General features: G+C 37.6%; 1 pseudogene; it reads right to left on the reverse strand.

Moving 5' to 3' along the window:
- Positions 1–4,772: 4,772 nt before the first annotated feature.
- LOC102473080 (lysine-rich nucleolar protein 1 pseudogene) lies at positions 4,773–6,121 on the reverse strand (annotated as a pseudogene).
- Positions 6,122–6,545: the final 424 nt, after the last annotated feature.

The raw sequence follows: 6,545 nt of genomic DNA on the forward strand, positions 1-6,545 counted from the left end.
GAAGAAAGAGTGATGAAGAAAAAAATTTGAAATAATAATGGCTGAATTTTTTTCAAAGTTAATGACAGACATCAAATCCCAGATCCAGAAAATGCAGTTAACAATAAGCAGGACAAATATTTCCATCCTCTAAAAATCTAGACTATCATCTTCAGTCTACTTAGAAACCATAATCAATGGAGGAAATCTTGAAAGAGACCAGAGAAAGGAAAATACCTTATGCAGCTAAGAAGTGCAAGAATTACAGTGAACTTCTGGTTAGAAACCATGGAGATAATAGGAAAACAGTCAAATAGTTCAAATGTTTAAATGAAAAAAATCAATTTAGTAATTTATAACCAGAAAAATTATTTTTTTAAATAAATGCAAAATAAAATGCTTCCTTGAGAATGAAAAAAAATATAAAATTTATTTTTAATAGATCTTCCTAGCATAAATTATTTTTAATAGTTATATTTTTTGAACCTCAACATTTTAATGAATTGATAACATCTATCTTTGGTGAAAGAAAATGGACACTCTCATACTGTATTTTTTTAGCAAGTTAATTTTTTAAATTTAATACATTTTATTTTATTTTAATTTCTTTTATACATTCAATCACTAAACATCACTTAGCTCGTGAAGTGAATTTTCCATCTTGAATACATTTCTTATCAGCCAAGTTGGGGATACTATATATGTTAACAGATACAAAAACAGATAATAATCCATTTCCATGACCTATAAATGACTTGCCTCTATTTTTCTCCTTAATGCCTTTATTCAGACTCTTCTCCTTCTCCCACCTTCTTCCCACATTGTATCCAGCAATTATAACCATTTTCTATGTTTCTATATCCTCTAATCTTTCAGTTTCAGCCATAAAGTGTGGACAGTCAGTATATATTAAGTAGAAGACATACAAACAAGCCTGGCTTGTTTCATTAAGCAGTAAATCTTCCATATTTGTTCACTTTCTATCGAAAGCCAGGGTCTTTTTTTTTTTTTTTTTTCTTTTCTTTTCTTTCTTTTTTTTATGGCTCAGTAGTATTCCATAAAGTATATATGCCACAGTTTTTCAATCCATTCATCTGTTCATGGGTATTTGAGTTGGTTCCATGTGTTAGCAATTGTGGCAAGCACTTTTCTAACTAACCATTCTTCTTTGGATAGATACCCAGGAGTGGAATTGCGGGATCATATGGTAGTTCTATTTGTAGATTTTTGAGGAATTTCCATATTGTTCTTCACAGTGGCTGGACCAATTTACATCTCCACCTGCCAGAACTTAACATTTTTTTTTAACTTAGTCATGCTGACTAGAGTTAGGTGGCATCTCATTGTGGTTTTAATCTGCATCTCCCTAATGATGAGGGATATTGAGAATTTCCTCACATGTATTTTCACTGTTCATATGTCTTCTTAGAGAGTTGGTTTTTTCATCTCGTTTTCCCATCTTTTAATTGAGTTGATCATTTTTGGAAGAGGGGGTAAAAAACTTGAGTTCTCTGTTTATTCTGGTAATCATTCCTTTATATAAAGTAGGTAAAAATAATTTCCCATGTGAAGCTTGTCAATTCACACTAATTACTGTGTCTTTTGCTGTGCAGAAATTTCTTAATCTGATGTAATACCATTTGTCTATTTTGGGGATTACTGACTGTGCTTTGAGAGTCTTATTTAAGAAGTCTTTGCTTACTCCAAAGGCTCCCAAGAGTTTTCCACCATCAGTTTTATAATTTGAGGTCTTATATTTAGATCTTGGATTCACTTTGAGTTGATTTTTGTCAATGGTGAGAGGTAAGGGTTCGGATTCATCTTTCTGCAGGTGGATACCCAGTTTTATCAGCACCATTTGCTAAAGAGGTTTTCCTTTTCCCACTAGATTGACTGGTACCCTTTTTCAAAAATCTGTTGGCTGTATGTTTTGAGGTTTATTTTTGAGGTCTCTATTCTGTTCCATTGGTTCACCTGTCTGCTTTTGTGCTAATACCATGCTGTTTTGATTATCACAGCTTCATAATATATTTTGTGGTCAGGGAGTGAGATGACTCTTACTTTGCTCTTATTGCACAGAATGGCTTTGGAAATATGGGTTCTTTTTCAAAAATCTGTTGGCTGTATGTTTTGAGGTTTATTTTTGAGGTCTCTATTCTGTTCCATTGGTTCACCTGTCTGCTTTTGTGCTAATACCATGCTGTTTTGATTATCACAGCTTCATAATATATTTTGTGGTCAGGGAGTGAGATGACTCTTACTTTGCTCTTATTGCACAGAATGGCTTTGGAAATATGGGTTCTTTTGTTATACGAGACAAATTCTGTGATTGTCTTTTCTTGATCTGCGAAGAATGTCTCTGGTACTTTGATTGGAATTGTATTAAATATGTAGATTATGTTGGGTAGAATTTCCATTTTGATCATATCAGTTCTTCCAATCAAGAAACAAAGGATGTGCATGCACTTTTTATTGTGTCATTTTCAGTTTCTTTTTTTTAGATTCCAATAGTTTTCCTGTGGAGGTCTTTGACTTCTTTAGTTAGATGCATTCCTAGTTATCTTATTCATTTTGTGTCTATAGTAAAAGGGATTCTTTTCTTCAGGGATACCTCATTCAACTTGTTTGTATATAGAAATGCTGTAGATTTTTAGATGTTGATTTTGTATCCTGAAACTTTATTATATTTATTTATTAGTTCCAGTCTTTTTTTGTGCATATCATTGGATCTTCTATGTATATAATCATGTCATTTGCAAATAGAGATAATTTCATCTCTTCTTTTCCTATTTGAATGCCTTTTTCTTCTCTTTTCTGATTGCATTGGTTAGGACTTCCAGTACTATATTGAAAAGGACTGAAGAAAGTGAGCATCCTTGTCTTGTACCAGTTTTTGGTGGAAAAGCTTTAAAGCATTTCCACATTCATAATGACATTAGCTATGGGTTTTATGTAGATAGCTTTTATTGTATTGAGGAATGATCCTTCTATGACGATTTTGATGATAGTCTTGATCATGAAGGGATGTTGTATCTTATCAAATGCTTTTTCTGCATCAATTGATATGATCATATGGTTTTTATCTTTCTTCTGTTAATATGGCATATTAAATTGTTTTCCATATGATGACCCACCCTTACCACTCTGTAATAAAGCTTAAGTGGCCGTGATATATAATCATTTCATATGTTGTTTGATATAATTTGATAGTATTTTGTTGAGAATTTTTGCATCTATATTCATCAGAGATATTGGTCTATAGTTTTTCTTTTGTATCCTGTCCTTATCTGTTTTAAGAATGAGGGTGGGAACCAGCAGTTAGCGTAATGGCTATGTCGCTGGACTCCCACGTAGTCGACCGCGGTTCGCGTCCCAGACCCGGTGGCTTAAAACTCACGCCGGGCGCATGTGCGTACGTGCCCAAGATCCCGAGAGGAGAATGGAGGAGAAGGGATTGAGGCGTGACCATCCCCCCTGGGGGGTGATTTCTCGCTTTCTGTCTCTATGTCTCTCTCTGTCTGTCTGGCGAGCGCACGCGCCCTATAGCGAAAAAACCTCTCCAAAAAAAAAAAAAAAAATAAGAATGAGGGTGATGGAGGCTCAATATAATGAATTTGGGAGTATTCCATCTTTTTGAAACTTTAGAAATAACTTAAGTAAAATTAAGGTTAAATATTATTTAAAGTTTTGTAGAATACAGAAATTAATCCATCAGGACAAGGTCTTTTCTTTGTTGGGAGGTTATTTATTAATGATTGCATCTCATTGCTTGTTATGTGACTATTCCAGTTTTCTATGTCCTCCTGAGTCAGTCTTGGTAGATTATATGTTTCCTGGAATTTGCTCATCTCATCCAGGTTTTCTTGTTTGTTGGTGTAGAGTCACTCATAGTATTCTCTAATGATGTTTTATATTTCTATTGTGTCTGTTGCTATATTGCCAACTTCATTGCAAAGTTGATTTGATTCTTTTCTCTCTTCTTTGTTAGTCTAGCTAGTGGTGTGTCAATTTTGTTTATCTTTTCAAAGAATCACGTTATGCTTTCATGTATTTTCTGTATAGTGAGTTTATTTTCTATTTCATTTATCTCTGCTCTAATCTTTATTATTTGTTTTCTCCTGGTGAATTTTGGAGTTCTTTGCTGTTTGTTTTTTTTTTCAATTTTCTGAGGCATTATGTTAGGATGTCTATTTGCCAACTTTACATCATTTTCTAATGTGCACTAATTGGTATGAACTTCCCTCTTTTTGACATTTTTTAAATTTCATTTTGTTTTATACATTCAATCACATTATTTAGCTTACAAAATGAATATTTCAACAGGTGAACATTTCTCCCTAGTCCAGTTGATAAACTATAAAATATCTTTAACAGAATACCACATTTCTGTGTCCCATTAATGCTTTGCCCCCCTATTTTTCTTCTTAATGTCCTTCCTCAGACCCTACTCTTTCGTACACACTATATCTGGTATTTACATCCATATACTGTGTTTCTATATCCTTTAGTCAATCAGTTTCAGTCATAGAGTGCAGACACTCAGTATATATTAAGTGGGGACGTGCAGTGTCTCTTGTTCATAGCCTGGCTTGCTTCACTCAGCAGTAAATTTTCCATATTCAACCACTTCCTGTCAAAAGCCAGGGTTTTGTTGTCTTTTGTGGATGAATAGTATTCCATAGAGTATATTTGCCATAGTTTTCCTGTCCATTAATCTGTTCGTGGGCATTTGGATTGGTTCCATGACTTAGCAATTGTGAATAGTGCCACAATCAACATTGATGTGCAAGCACTTTTCTGAGAATCTGAGGCCAGTTCCACAGTTGCGCTTTCAGCTCATGGCAGGGTCGTGGTCCTGCTGCAGGTTCTGCTGCAGGCTATTAGCTACCTTCTTGCTGAGGGCCATGTTAGATCATCCACCCCTGCTAGGGGAGTAGCTGGATGAGGAGGAGAGGTTTTTAAAGCCACCTTTAACTTTGAGAAATTTCAGTTTCTGTTCCTCGCTTTCAAAACCAGCAGTATTCCCCTGGTTAAACTGGGTTCTCATCCACTTCCTGTTTTCAGATGCTTCCATTTTGCTGGACTCATGATCGATTTCTTCTTGCAAGGTCTTTCTCCTCACCTGGTCTATGTTTGCCTCATCCATGTTGCCCTTCTTTTCCAACACCACCTCTAGGTCTGTGTCTGGTTCCTCCTCCCAAAGATCTCCTGCTGCCCACTCTCTTCTTCTTCCTTTTCAGAGCCAGTTCCTCAATGCCTTGCTGCTCCACATTTTCCTTGTACTTAATTTTCTTCTTGGCCAGGGCCTTCAGCTCATCTTCTATCAGGATGTACTCTGGAGCCTCAACCTTGACCAGCTTCTTTTTGCTAACTTTAATAGGACTGCTCTCCACAGACCTGGAGAGTTTTGAGTGATCCAGGACAGTGTCTCTTTCCTGGTGGGTTTTCTTCTTCTTCATCTTCCTGCTGTGTTGCTGGGGGCTCCCCTGCTTCTGTTTCTGCCCCAAGGCTGTCTGTTCCTCACCCTCCTTCCCCTCGGAGCAACTGTACACAGTATCCGCAGCCTCTCAGGACCAAGGGTCCTAGACTGAGAAGGCTGCACTGTCCTTGGCCTTTTTTTCTTTTCTTGTTTTTGTTTTTGTTTTTGTTTTCACCTTTGGTCTGGGGAGGTCTTTGTCCCTGAGCCATGGGACACAGCCAGAGATAACAAGGACTTCCTCTTTGTCTTCTTCTCCCCACTGTGGACCTCAGAGTGACCAAGGGACTGCTTCTTGGGGCTGGGTGACTTGTCTTCCCGTTGGACATGCAACCAGGTCTCAGATTCTGGGGGTTCCTCACTATGGGTGCTGTGGCCCTTCTTCTTTTTCTTGATTAGAGGCATCTCAGATGCCTGTTCTTGGGCCACATTCTTAGAGTAGGATGTGGTTCTTACAGGAAAACAGTCAGAGAAATAATTATCATTGTGTAAAACTGAGTATTGAGTCTCTGGTTCTATGACCACCTTCTTTTTATTTTCTTCTTCTTCATCGTCTTTGTCTTCGTCATCTTCTCTTCTTCTTCTTCTCTTCTCCTCCTTCTACTTCTTCTTTTTCTTTTCTGGAAGCCCAAGGCCAAGGTCTACTTTTTGGGTCTTGGTGATCATTTACGTAGGCCAGACTTCCTGCCTCCATGTGAAAGCCCTGAAATACAGTTCTAAAGTAAAAACAAATTGATTAAAAGTCAGACAACAGGTACAGTAGACTTTATGGTTGGGACCCATGGCTCATCGCCTCCCCCACTCACCCTTGGAATCTCAGGTGTGTTGCTTGGGACTTTGAGAGATCTTGTCCTCCTCCCCACCCCATTCCAACACCTGATTCAGCGGAGGACCTTGCCATACAGCAGGATACCTGTGGCCTGAATGCTTTATGGTTGAAACCCATGGCTCATCACCTCCCCAATTCACCTTTGGGCTCTCAGGTGTGTTTCTTGGCACTTTGAGATGATCTTGTGTCCCTACCCTTCCCATCCAGACACCCATTTCAGTGGAGGACCTTGTTGTAGGGAAGGCCACCTGCAACTGGAAA

The sequence above is a fragment of the Tupaia chinensis genome, unplaced genomic scaffold (assembly GCF_000334495.1).
Source record: "Tupaia chinensis unplaced genomic scaffold, TupChi_1.0 Scaffold138820_1, whole genome shotgun sequence".
In the NCBI taxonomy this organism is placed as follows: Eukaryota; Metazoa; Chordata; class Mammalia; order Scandentia; family Tupaiidae; genus Tupaia; species Tupaia belangeri.